Source organism: Rhinolophus sinicus, chromosome 7, assembly GCF_057876585.1.
Source record: "Rhinolophus sinicus isolate RSI-liver-muscle chromosome 7, RSI-T2T, whole genome shotgun sequence".
In the NCBI taxonomy this organism is placed as follows: Eukaryota; Metazoa; Chordata; class Mammalia; order Chiroptera; family Rhinolophidae; genus Rhinolophus; species Rhinolophus sinicus.
Genome location: NC_142507.1, coordinates 25,398,401 through 25,412,738, shown reverse-complemented (window position 1 = coordinate 25,412,738; position 14,338 = coordinate 25,398,401).

Below are 14,338 nucleotides of genomic sequence, written 5' to 3'. Positions count from 1 at the left end.
CCCCTTAGACAACATAACTTTCCTAAGTGTTATAAAAATAACTGTGGCTTTTCTAAATGATGTAGCTAGCATCAGGCAGTACAGTTGACATCCAAGGTGACAAGATTGGAAGTGGCCAACCCTGTCCCCAACTAGTCCTTGCCTCTGCATCTGTCTCTTTGTGATGTGCAAAGTTCTGTTCAAATCTCAGGTGCCAGGCAAATTCTTAAACACCATGGAACGTGCTGTATACATTTGAAGACAGGAGGCAAAGATGCTATTCCATCTCTGTCAGACCATTGAGCTTATTTTTCACAAATTTTGGCTAATTAGTTCTACTTTCTCAACTCAATTTTTATTGAAACAAAAAAAGAATGATAAACACTAAGAGAAACAAATGCTGATAACACATATATTAATTGAATTATCTCCTCGCTAAAAGATATATTTATGAGATGTTTTATAATCTCATTCATGAATCAAAATATGAAGTTTCCTATAAAAGATAGTGATTTTATTATGCTTTTTATTTGTAAATTTTAGCATAATGTAATTATTTGGAGAAATGAGGAATTAGATAAGAATAGAAGAAAACTTTATCTCTAGTTCTGCATTGAATATTTAATTTAGTTTTTGGATAATGCAAATATTTGACCAGAAGTACTGTATAGTTTATTTTACTTACAATGAGATTAATTGATTCTACTAGATACATTTTCTGATTCAGAATTCCAAAGGGAAATATTTAAAAATACATTTTTTAAAATTTCACAACTCCACTATTAAATAAATAGCACATCAAGAAGGCAAGTTATAATTGAATATAAAACAGATTGGGCCCAGAAAGCTAAACCTATGCCTTAATTAAATCAAACCAATAAACACAGCTCCCTACTGGGGGGGAGTGTTGCCTGGGAGCAGATGGTCCTCATTGTTTTGGTAACATCATTGGCATTTATCCAAACCACTGTGACTGCAATCCAGCCAAAGCTCCTGATGGAAAAGCTTCAATCTCATGAATTTAATTTGGCCCTTTTCCAGTTATTGTGTCTTACCCTGTGAGGAAAATGAAAGTTTGCACAAATCTAAGATGAAGATTGCTTCCCTAAAGATGGTCTAATTACCACATTTTAAAAATATTTTGGAAATGTAATCTTTAATAAATCAAATACAATAAATCAGCTAGAGATTAAAGAAATGATATTAAATTGCAATGTGAGATGTTTGGTTTAAGTAGAAGAAAGATCTTTGTAACAGAAAAATTATCTAGACATAGCAAACAGGTCACTGAATGGTCCTAAGTAATTATTTCTCCCTTAGCATTTACAGAGGATGCCAAAAACTGCATACACATTTTAAGAAAGGAAAAAACTTTATTAAAATTGTAATACTCAATATATACCGATAACAAAAGATGAATACAAATCATGTATATACATTTTTTGGCACTCCCGATATAATAATGTGGCAGAAAGACATGTTTTGAAATGGCTAAGGTATTTTAGAAATTAAAGAAATGAGTTTTCTTTTTTGTTTCAGGAAATGAACACTCTTCTATTCAAGTAATTGTGACTGTCAAAAATTTTTAGAACTTATCCTGATCCTTCATCATTAAGAAATCGAAATTATGTAAGAATACATTTTCATTCTTTACCAGACGCTATCTGTTGTTATAATAGTCAAAAGAGAATTTTGCTGAATTTTTGTCTTTTTAAAATTTTAATGATGTTTTCAGTATGGTAAAATATACATAACATAAAATTTACCATTTAAACCATTTTTCAGGGTACATTTCTGTGGCATTAAGTAAATTCGCAGTGTTGTGCATCTGTCACTACCATCCATCTCCAGGACTTTTTCATCTTTCCAAACTGCATTAAACAATACCTTCCCCTAAACCCAGGCAACCACCATTCTACTTTCTGTCTCTATAAATTTGACTACTCTATATACCTCACATAAGTGGAATTACATAATATTTGTCCTTCTGTGTCTGGCTTTTCTCACTTAGCAGAAGTTTCCAAGGTTCATCCATCTTGTAGTATGTGTCAGAATCTTCCTTTTCTTTTCAATGCTAAATAACATTCTATTATATGTTAATACCACATTTTGCTTATCCATTCATCTGTTGATGGACATTTGTTTCTGCCTTTTGACTACAGTGATTAATGATGTTATGGACAGGGGTATAGGAATATCTTTTTGAGTCTTATAACCTATCCAAAGAGGTTAGAATTAAACGAGAGCTTGGAGATGAAAAAGTAAGGCCTTGAGAATGTGAATGACTTTCTCAAGGTCACACAGGGCATCATGCTGAGCAGTGTCTTGAAAACAAATCTTTAGACAGGTGCTAGTTAACCAGCAGTGGTGCAAGACTGTCCGCAGTATCTTCAATCATTCCACCTCCTCTCCCTTTGGAGAATGAGTGCCTGTTTTACAAAGACCCTGGTGAAACCCTCACTTTTAAGATGATAATTGGCTTTTTTTCATGCTCCTATGTCACTTACTTGTTTTAGCTCCCCTGCCATGTTACAGAGTTGTTTTGATAAGAACTTGGAATATGCATATAAAGCAGGACAGGAGATTTTACCTTGTTCACTAAGGTTTTTGTTTGTTTGGTTGTTGTTGTTGTTTTAATTCCATCATTTTTTACTCTTAAATAGAAATAATACATTTGGCATTGTTACCAAATTGTCTAGATTTGGATGTTCTGTTAAGACTTCACATTTATTTCTAGATTCCCCCCCCCCAGTTGTAACAGGTATCAATGAGCAAAGGAAAACAATGACATATGAAGTCTGACAATAAAATTTGCGAATTCATCCTAGAAAAAGTACTACATACCTCATTGCTGAATATCACTATGGTTACCTTTGAAGTCCTCCCCTTGGGAATCTATGGACTGATGCCTGTGCCTAGTCCACCCTTCAAAGAAATTTTGGAACTCTTTCTCTGGAATGGCCATCAGAGCTCTCATTATATTAACCTCAATGTCCTGAATATCATCAAAATGTCTTCCTCAATATTTCCTTTCTCTTCGGGTAAAGAAAGAATTCATTGGAGGCCAGATCAGGTGAGTAGGGAGGGTGTTCCAATACAGTTATTTGTTTACTGGCTTAAAAACTCCCTCACAGACAGTGCTGTGTGAGCTGGCGTATTGCCCAGATGTAAGAGCCATGAATTGCTGGCAAAAAGTTTAGGTCATTTTCGTCTAACTTTTTCTTTCTTTCTTTTTTTTTTTTTTTTTTTTTTTTAAGATTTTTATTGGGGAAGGGGAACAGGACTTTATTGGGGAACAGTGTGTACTTCCAGGACTTTTTTCCAAGTCAAGTTGTTGTCCTTTCAATCTTAGTTGTGGAGGGTGCAGCTCAGCTCCAGGTCCAGTTGCTCTTGCTAGTTGCAGGGGGCACAGCCCACCATCCCTTGTGGGAGTCAAACCAGCAACCTTGTGGTTGAGAGCCCACACTCCAACCAACTGAGCCATCTGGGAGCTCAGCGGCAGCTCCACTCAAGGTGCCATGTTCAATCTTAGTTGCAGGGGGCGGAGCCCACCATCCCTTGCAGGACTCAGCAACCGTGTGGTTGAGAGCCCACTGGCCCATGTGGGAATTGAACCGGCAGATTTCGGAGTTAGGAGCATGGAGCTCCAACCGCCTGAGCCACTGGGCCAGCCCCTCATCTAACTTTTTCATACAGCCTTTCAGCACTTCCAAATAGTAAACCTGATGAACTATTTGTCCAGTTGGTCAAATTCATAATGAATAATCCTTCTGATGTCAAAAAAGGTTAGCAGCATCATTTTGACTCTTGATTTGGACTGCCGAAACTTTTTCTGTCATGGAAAATTGGCTGACTTCCATTGCACACTTTGATGCTTTGTTTCAGGGTTGTATCGGTACACCTATATTTCATCAGCAGTGATAGCATGGCCCAAAACATCGTCTTGCCTCTCCAAAAAGGTCTTGGCAAACTTCGACTCTCCTCTGTTTTTGTCCATCAGTGAGCTCCTTCAGAACCATTTTTGCACACACCTTTCTCATGCCAAGATTTTCAGTTATGATTTCCCTGTTTCTCTATCAATGTTTACTTGGTCTTCTATGCTTCTCATAGTCAGTGACAATTTTGACACACAATTCGACAAATTTTTGCAATGTTTTCATCAGTTCTGCTCGTTACTGGTTTCCCTGACCTCTCTTTATCAGTTCTCTCCCTTTAGAAAAACATTTAATCCATTTGTACACTTCATGGCATTATCCCCATAAACTTGGACTAACATGTCCCTGATTTCACTTCCACTCTTGCCAAGTTTAACAAGAAATTTAATGTTTGTTTGTTGCTGTAATTCAAGCTCAGACATTCTCGCGACGGCACACAGAAACACGCAACAACAATAAGGAACGCCACTAGCAAGACACCACCACATGTCGACATGAACATAGCTGTGAGACACTGATATACCAAGGTTATGAAACCTTACCGAACTGTCTGTACAGTGCTGCCAATGTAAGCTCATGGTGGTAAGTTCTCAAACTTAATTGTTAGACCTCGTACATTCATTTCAAGTTATATGTGGTCACTCTGAGCATGTGAAAGGAAAGATATCTTAATTATTAAGGTCATCCATTGGCTTATTTTAAAAGAATAAAACAATCCTTCCTTTAAAAATTCCAATTAAAAAAAAACCTATGATAGTATCTGGGAAGAGTACTGATGCTTTCATTATATACTGAATGTTATTTTTAATTTTTTTTCAGTGAGTAATTTTTTGGGAAATTATTTAGTCCATAGTACATCTAAGTGTTTGTAATATGGCTTACCTTATCAAATTTTTACTTTTAAGTTTTTAAATATTTTACTGCAACCATGTATCATTTGCAACACAACTAGGTGATAGATGTTTAAAAGTAAATAGTCTAGCATATGCTCACATTCATCTCTAAAATTATTTTAGTTCACAATTGATACAAAGTGTCTCTATAAATATATAAGATTAACATTATTTAACTTCAAAGACTGAATAACACATAACTTTAAAATTACATTTGAGACTTAAGTGGAAAAACAAATAGAAATGCATAGGTTGTATTGAGCAGGTGATATTCCGAAGAGTGCTGTTTGGAACAGCAGCGAGATGCTCATTGCTCACCTACACATGGGTGATAGGCTGCCTCTCCTGGGATTCCCTCTTTCCATCCTCCCCTCTCTTTTCCTATTTCCATTGGGTGAATTGGTGGTGCTGCCAAATGAGTTGAGACATTAATTTATTTGAAGGCATGTTTACCAATGACATTCTAAATTAAAAAAAAAAATTAAAGTAGATATTTTCAACTGACATACAAGAAACCAAACCAAAAAAAAAAGGCATCAGAAATTCCAAATATGACATTAGTACAAGAATTTTTTGTAAATGTTTAAAACTATTACCAAATAATTTCAGGATTAGAAAGAGTTTTTAATTTCGGTCTTAAACACCTGATGCTTCACTTTCCTTCACATCACTTCCCTAGGCTTGAAAAACTTCTAAAATGATGGGATATTATAATACTATCCAAGACACCTGACTCTCCTTACATAAAATAGCTCTTTCCCTCATATCACCCCTGGTAATAGCCCTACCAATGTTTTGATGTTATCCTAAATGTGGTTTTGCTATGTGTTCTCTGAGCAAACTGGATGCTATTTCTTGTTAAACATTCTTGTAACACACACACAAATAATATTTGGTTTTTAATATTGAAAAGGCTATTTCTAGAAACTCACTTCATTAAGAGACTCCAGCATAATCTGTAAGGGATACTATCATGACTTGCAGTTCTTTTAGGATGAATTAAATTCAGAATCGTTAATCAGATACTTTCTCAATCCCATTTTCTCTCTCCAACCTCATACTTTTTTGTATTCCTAAAATACTGTGTGAAACCATAAATATAGTTTGTAACTAAATTTTTTATATTCATTCATGTAAGATCACTCAGTATACCAACTTTATTAGCAAATTAATTTTATTCAATATTAATATTGTACAAGTTATTAAAATTTTATTGCCAGTAATTTCCAAAGACAGTTTTAATTAATAAACATTTAATATTCAACATTATGATACCCATATTTAAATTGTAATTTCTTCTTGCTTAAATCACTTTTCGGTGCCTACCAATACTGTCTTAAAGCACTAGAAGTTTCACGTTAGGGCACACAAATGATGGCAGATCAAGGATAAGGCATGTTCAGATCCCAGTGGAGCTCCTCATTTCTATGATTAACCCCACCTCCACCCCACACTACTCCCACCCCTGGACTGCCTGTCCACTTTTGGTGCTACCCTGAGGGAAGAGGACAACGTGCCCAGAGATGGTGCTGTCCAGCAGTGGCTCCTGAGCTGGCCCGCCCCCTCCCCCAACTCCACTCTTCCTACACCCACCTTCTTGTTTGCAGTTTTCCCCTTTCCAACTACAAACTCCTTGTGGTGTTGGGACAGTTTGTTGAAATGTTCCTACAGTGACACTGCTACCCCTTACAAGTCCCACTGTTTGCATGTGGACTGCTTTTTGCTAACACAGGCTAGAATTAGTGTAAAGGAGGACATGGCTGTCCCCAGATTGGATTGGAGAAACTCATTTGTGTGTAGTATATGACCCAATTGAAAGCTCCTACACCCTGGGTCCTCAGCATCTTCAGAGGCAGCTCTCCGAGGGTAGGGGGGTATCAGGAGGGCAGGACTGTGCTAACTCCTGAGAGAAGGATGAACTGAATTAGAGCTGCAGAGAGAACAGCAGCAGCAAAACTCTGGGTGGAAGATCAGCTTCCCTGCTTTGATCTTTCATTGAAACTAATTAACTCCTATTAGCCCCTTTTTGGTCTAAAAATGAAGCTAAAATTACTACTCTTATTAATAAACACAACCTTAAGGAGTGAAACTGAACCACAGACAGTAGGTAAAAGAAGGGGGCCATGGAGGCCATGGTTGAGAATTCCTGCACCGGGGACCACAGGCCAGGTCTGGGAAGCTGCAGTCCTTCTGAAATTGTGTACTAGAGTCAACCAGAGGACTGGAGATTTTAATTCCTGCAAGGCCAGTTCTTGCCAGCCTTGATGAATCATATCCTGACTCATATCCTTGAAGCATCTTAGTGCATAAATCTAGACCATGTGAAAGTTGAGGAAACCTCTGTTTATAACTAGCGGGATTAGCTACATTTCTGAACAGGTACATTGTGGGGGTTTCTAGGAAAGAAATATGACCAGACAGTAAGAACCTGCTGACCATTTATTTGTACACATCAGGCACTTCATGAGTCTGCACTCCCAAAGACCATCAGCAACAAGCAGGCACCAGCTGGAGTGCAGGGAACTGTCTAACAGGGTGCAGAGTCAACACTATGGAAGGTGCGTGATGGTGAACAAACTGCATTCTTTAGGAAAGTGTACAGGGATTGTCTATAAAATGGAGAGGACACCCCAATGCCCATAGAATGCTGTCTAGGGTTTGTTTGTTTGTTTATTTGTTTGTCTATTGTTTTTGATGCTGTACATTAAGTCTGACCAGGAGTATGGACTACATATGGCTTACAGGTTGTTTCCTCACTGGCACCTGGCCCAGTGGGTGCTCAACAAATATCTATTTAATGAAAGAACGAGTGTGCTCAGGATGCTAAATTAAAGGGGACATTAGCAATAAAAGTATGTGCAGCAGAGGATTATCTGGGAAGTGAAGAATGAAGAAACATTCCAACTTAGGAACAACGTAAAGAAGTAGTAGACTTACATATTGCTGCAGAGGGCACATGCAGAAGGCAAAGTAAGGGCCAGAGCTTGCAGGCCAAAGTGAATGGGATTTTGCTCACCAGAAGGAAGAATTGTTCAAAAAGCAAATGGGATCACAATACAATGGGATGCTTTATAAAAATGTTCAAACAGAGGCTAAAATTACATATGCCCATAATATTGTAGTCTCCCTAGTGCATAAGGAATTTGAACATATAATTTTCATTAAAACTAACAATGTTTTTAATGTATTTCTCCTTTTTTGTGATGTTGTATTTTTTGAAAAGAATATTTTCCTCTTTTCACCCAGGAAGTATAATGAGGCTGGAATCACTCAGAGCAACAAATTCTGAAGACAGACTGAGGAGAGAAGTGAGGAAATTCCTGTGGGGTGTGATATCTGGTGGAAAGTTTCCAATGGCCTGGACTGACCAGGCAGAGGTGATTTATAGTTTATGTTTCATTTGGTTCTACCCCGTCTTACAATAGGACATTCACTCTGTTTAATTGGGCAACAATGGACTGTTAGACTTTTTATGGAGAAGAAATGCTCAGAAGACATGAAATACATATTTGAACTTTGAAAAATAAATATCAACGTGACATATATCCTTAAATTTACACACACACACACACACACACACACAGAGTCATACGTCACTTAATGACGGTGATATGTTCTGAGAAATATATTGGTAGGTGATTTCATTGTTGTGTTAACATTATAGAGTGAATTTACACACACCTAGATGGCATACCCTACTTAACACCTAGGCTATATGGTATAGCTTATTGCTCCAGGGCTACAAACCTGTACAACAGGTTACTGTACTGAATACTGTAGGCAGTTGTAAGTGTAACACAATGATAAGTATTTGTGTATCTAACAATAGAAAACGTACAGTAAAAATATGGTATAAAAAATATAAAATGGTGTACATGTATAGGACACTTACCATGAAAGAAGCTTGCAGGACTGGAAGTTACTCTGGGTGAGTCAGTGAGTGAGTGGTGAGTGATGTTGAGGCCAGGGCATTACTGTACACTACTGTAGACTATTATTTATTTTTAAGATTTTTATTAAAAATATAGCTAACATACAATCTTATGTTTATTTCATGGGTACACTGTAGTTATTCAACATTTATATACCTAAATTAGTGATCACCATAATAAGTCCAGCAACCAGCTGACACTGTACCATGCTATCACAATTATTGACTGTATTTCCCACGCTGTACATTGCATCCCTATGACTTATTTGTTTTATACCTGGAAATTTGGACCTCTTATTCTCCTTCCCCTTTTACCCCCTTTTTAAACTTATCAATTACAGTTGACATTCAACATTATTTTATATTAATTTCAGGTGGATAGCATAGTGGTTAAACATTTGTATAATTTAAGAAGTGATCCCCCTGACTAGTCTAGTACCTACCTAGCACCATACATAGCTATTACCATATCATTGACTACATTCCCTATGCTTTACTTTACATCCCATTGACTATTTTGTAACTACCAGTGTGTATGTTTTAATCCCTTCACCTTTTTCACCTTGCCCTCCAACCCTCTCCCATCTACCAACCTTCAAATCTAGTACCCATCTGACAATATACATAGTTATATTATATCCCTTATGTTTTACCCTACATCCCCATAACTACTATGTAACAGCCAATTTGTACATCTTAATCCCTTCCCCTTCTTTCACCAACACCCTCAACCCCCCTCCCATCTGTGACCCATCAAAATGTTTTCTGTATCTATGAGTTTGTTTCTGTAATGTTTGTTAATTTTGCCCTTAGATTTCACATGTAAGTGAAATCACATTGCATCTGTCTTTCTCTAATATACTCCATTGAGTACAACACCCTCCAGGTATCATCCATGCTGCTGCAGATGGCAAGAACACATTCCGTTCCATGGCTGAACAATATTCCATTGTATATGTGTACCACCTCCTCTTTATCCATTTTTCCATCAACTGATACCAAGGATGCCTCCACATCTTGGCTATTGTAAACAATGCTGCAATGAACATACGGATGCACACGTCTCCTCGAATTAATGTTTTGGGTTTCTTCAGATAAATACCCAGAAGTGGGATACTGGGGTCATCATTGTCTCTTATTATAGCCTTTGTTTTAAAGTCTATTCTATCTAGTATAAGTATTGCTACCCCCCAACCTTTTAAACTGTTTTTCATTTCCATTTTCATGAAATATATTTTTCCATCCCTTTCCTTTCTGTCTCTGTGTGTCTTTCAATCTGAAGTGAGTCTCTTTTGGGCAGCATATGTATGGGTTTTGTTTTCTTATCCATTCAGCCCTTCTATATCTTTTGATTGAAACATTTAATTCACTTACATTGAAAGTAATTGTTGATAGTTATGTAGTTATTGCCATTTTATTATTCATATTTTTTATTTTATTTTTTTCCATCTTAAAGAAGTCTCTCTAACATTCCTTGTAATACTGGTTGGTGGTGATGCACTCTTTTAGCTTTTTGTCTGGGAAGCTCTGTGTCTGTCCTTCAATTTTAAATGAAGACTTGCTGGGTAGAGTACTCTTGGTTGTAGGTCCTTGCTTTTCATCATGCTGAATATGTTGTGCCAATTCCTTCTGACCTTTCTGTTGAGAAATCAGCTGACAGTCTTATGGGAGCTCCCTTATAACTTACTAGTTGCCTTTGTCTTGCTGCTTTTAGCGTGTTTCCCTGAAAATAAGACTGGGTCTTATATTAATTTTTGCTCCAAAAGATGCACTAGGTCTTATTTTCAGGGGATGTCATCCTGAAAAATCATGCTAGGGCTTATTTTCCAGTTAGGCCTTATTTTCGGGGAAACATGGTAGTATTCTCTCTTTGTCTTTAACCTTTGCCATTTTAATTACAATGTGTCTTGGTGTGGGTCTATTTGGGTTCATCCTGTTTGGGAATCTCTGCACTTCCTGGACTTGTATTTCGTTTGCCAGGTTAGGGACCTTTTCAGTCATTATTTCTTCAAATAGGTTCTCAAGCTCTTGTCTTCTCTCTTCTCCTTCTGGTGCCCCTATGATGCAAATGTTGATATGCTTGATGTTTTCCCAGAGGTTCCTAGAACTATCCTCATTTCTTTTGGATTCTTTTTGCTGTGCCTATTGGGTGTTTTCTGCTACCTTGTCTTCCAACTCTCTGATTTGATCCTCTGCTTCATCTAGTCAACTGGTGCATCCTTCATTTCAGTTATTGTATTCTTCACTTCTGACTGGTTCTTTTTTATGGTTTCTCTGTCCTTTTTTTTATGCTTGCTATCTCTTTGTTGAAGTTCTCACTAAGTTCCTTGAGCATCGTTATAACCATTGTTCAGAGCTCTGTCTCTGGTAGGTTGTTTACCTCCATTTCATTTAGTTCTTTTTCTGGATTTTTCTCCTGTTCTTTCATTTTAGATGATTTCTTTGTTTCTTCATTTTGGCTGCCTCTCTGTGTTTGTTTCTATGTATTAGGTAGATCTGCTATTTCACACAGTCTTGGCTGGGTGGTCTAATGTAGTAGTTGTCCCATGAGGCCTAGTGGCACAATCTCCCAGGTTACCTGCACTTGGTGCTTCAGGAGTGTTCCTTGTTTCGGTTGTGTGTGCTTGCCTGTTATAGTTGATCCTTCATTGCTACTGTCATGCTAGTGGGTGGGATTGACCCTCAGGCTGACTGGCTGTGTTTGGCCACATCTGTAGCTTATGGACTGCTGTGTGGTAAGCTTACCCCACTGAGTGGGATTCACTCCAGAGGGGTCTGGTGCTTGTTGAGACCACCCTTTGTATGTGTCACTTGTGGGGAAATTGGGCAATACTCTACTATGGTCTGAAGCCAGCCTCCAAGTATACTGGTTCTGAGGCCTCTTGGGAGGGGCTCTGGTGCAGCCTTTGGGGCCTCTTGGGAGGGGCCCAGGTCAGCCACTGCCTGTGGATGGCCAGAGGCTACCTGGTAGGAGCTACAAAACAATCCAGGGTTGCCTGTGCTAAACTTGGGGGCATGTAGGAGAGGGAAACTGCTACCAGTACCAGGCCTGGGATAAGTTTGCAAAAAGCCAGGACACCCGGAAGCCTGCTGCTACCTGTTGGCTTCCTTAAGGTTCAGCCACTGATAAAGCCTTGGGCAACGTGTTGTGTAAGGCTGGGTCTCGGGGAGTCACTAGACTGGAAAGGGTTGTGGTCACCAGGTAAATTCTGATTTGGTGCCAATGCTGAGTCTCAGCAAAAGTCTCAGATCACACTAAGGGCCTGCTGGACCCTGATAGTTTTCCAAGAAAGAGTGCAATGCAGGCAGAGCTGGCTGCTTGTAGAGTACCTCTTGGGTTGGGGGAGTTGGTTGGGTGGGGGAGTCCCAGCTGAGTCAGCAGGGTGGAAAAGCAGAGCTCACAAGGCCAATCAGATTCAGATTTGGCCTGTGGGGGTGGGGGGCTCACCATAGGAAAGATGGCTCCAGCCTGCCGGCTACATGGGAAGAAGACCTCTCACCAGGAAATTGCTGACTGTATTCTAGTCCTTCCCCTGAAGCAATACACTTCAGTCTGCTCCCCATATGTCTCCGAGGCCTACTGAGTCACTTTCCCTCTGCTGGAGCCAAAGTGAGTGCCTGCGAGTGACTGAGTCTGTGTACAGGCTGTTTAAGAGGACTCTGGGTTTCCCCCCACCTTCTGTCCCACCCCAATGGTTGGAATCCCTACTGTTTTTCACAGCCAGATGTTCTGGGGGCTACTCTTACTGGCTTCAGTACTTCAGGTTGGGGAGCCAGTTGTGGGGGGCTGGGGCCACTCGTTTCTCTGGGGGGAACCTGTGCCGCCAAGATATTCCTCCTCATTCTCAACTGACACAGGGAAGTTTGCGCCCATTCTATGTCTCTGCCCCTCCTATCAGTCTCAATGTGGCTTCTTCTTTATATTTTCAGTTATAGAACTTCTGTTCAGCTAAACTTCAGATGGTTTTCCTGGTCGATGTTATATAATTTCGTTGTAATTTTAATGTGTTCACAGAAGGATGCAGGCCTGGTGTTTATCTACTCTCCTATCTTGGATCTCCTACTGTAGACTTTTAAAACTGTCCCTCCCCTCCTACCTTCCAAAAGATCAGAAATAGAACACCAAAGCTATCAATGCTGCTCCATGAACAGGGATGTGGGATGGACTGATTGGAAATATTGAGGAGAAACTAGCTGGTTAAGGCATAGATCACCATAATAGTGACTGTCAGTAGGGAGTATAATGTGTCCTGAGGATCAGTAAGAATAAGACATGAGGATGGAGAGATAAAGGAACATAGGAGATTGTCATGGCAATGTGGTTTTGGCTATTGCATGTTGGAGCAGTGGTCAGAATAAGGAATTTTTTGGTATTCATTAGAAAAACAGGGTGTTTACATGGAGAAGGTATAGGACTGGTGACTCAATATTTTGACTTTGGAAATTTGTTTTTGGCCCCATTGACCCTCTCTAGCACAAAGGACTCTCACTGGCATTGAATTGATGGAAGAAATAAAACTTATCTATGCTTTACATCATTACAACCTGAAAATATTTCCAAAGCATAGAGACAGGCTGGCTTCACACTGCCACAGGAAGCTTTTACTAAAGTGGCAGTGGCACTTAATACTTTTTAAGGTTCCTCCTGTAGACCTGTGTCCTTGTACAGGATACTAGGTCCTCAACAAAGAATTTACAACAATATACTTGGAATATCATCAGGCTAGATCTGGGAGGGCTGTAGCACCCTCTGAATATATAGTGCTGGGGAGACAGGTTCCTCTCTGCTGAAACAAGTCAGTGGCTGACTGATTGGGATATAATCTGTGCACTCAAAATTGAGGTGCTGTGAAAGAGAATCTATTGCCAAGCACCAGATATTGCTCCCATCAGAGAAAACAAATTACTCCTGAATGACACATTCTTCCAATTCTAACAAGAAATTCAACTCCATTATAATCTTATGGAACCGCCATTATATATTGGGTCCACACACAGCCTTCCTCCCAGCTGGATTTATAGTGTGATCTCTCACCGGGGTTCCTACCAGAAGTACTGTCATTGTCTTCCTTTATCTGCTACAGCCACTGTTATGAAATAAATTGTGTCCACTCCCCTATTCATATCTCGAAGTTCTAACCCCTTGTACATCAGTATGTGACTGTAATTGGAGATAGAGTGATTAAAGAAGTAATTAATATTAGGTGAAGTCATTAAGGTGGACCCTAACCCAAAGTGACTAGTGTCTTTACAAGAGGAGGTTAGGACAGGCATATGCAGAGGAAAGACTATATGATGATACAGGGAGAAGAAGTTTGTCCACAAGCCAAGGAAAGAGGCCTCAGAAGAAATCAACCCAGAAGAAATCAACCCTAATGATACCTTGATTTTGGACTTGTAGCTTCCTGAATCTTGAGAAAATGAATTTCTGTTTTTTTAAATCACCCAGTCTGTGCTGTGCTACTTTGTTATGGCAGCCCTAGAAAACTAATATAGTCACCAACCCAAGAATGAGAACAGAATTTTCCCTACTCTTCCATCTTAGGCCAAGTTTATTTGTAACGTATTCTTTTTTTAAAAAAAAAAAAAATGTGTTTATT